A 510-nucleotide genomic window follows, 5' to 3' on the forward strand; every position below is an offset into this window, starting at 1 on the left:
GATTTGATTGAATAAGATCTTAAACATCACTGGAAAGAATGGAATATAATCCTAGATAGCTATTCCTCCAAGCGTATATGGAAAACAGACTAAAAAAGTGTTCCTATTTGTTTTGGTTGGTAAAACTAATGTTGTGCCTGAATGAGGAATTTTGAAATCGAATTTTACTCAAAGCTCTAATTTGGGAATTTCTAATGTTCATTTACTCTTTGGGTTAACAAGAGAGTTTATTCAAAAATATCCATGGAATTTTCAAGCATCTATATCCAAAGCCTAAAATCCATGCAGAGAAGTACCCTTAAAAAATTTATAATTTAAATTGTGGTGGCCATGTGTGAAGTAGTTGGCTAATTGTGAGTTTTGTTGTGTCTAGCTTTATTGAATTTCTTAATGCTATACAAATAAATAAGACCATCCAATTTCTATGGAACAAAAAGAAGTTACTGAAGCTTGGACTATGATTAGACTTGAAAATTGAAAGCAAAATAAAGGGAAGATGAGACAATGAGC

This window comes from Quercus suber, unplaced genomic scaffold, assembly GCF_002906115.3.
Source record: "Quercus suber isolate HL8 unplaced genomic scaffold, Cork oak 2.0 scaffold_40, whole genome shotgun sequence".
NCBI classification, from domain to species: Eukaryota; Viridiplantae; Streptophyta; class Magnoliopsida; order Fagales; family Fagaceae; genus Quercus; species Quercus suber.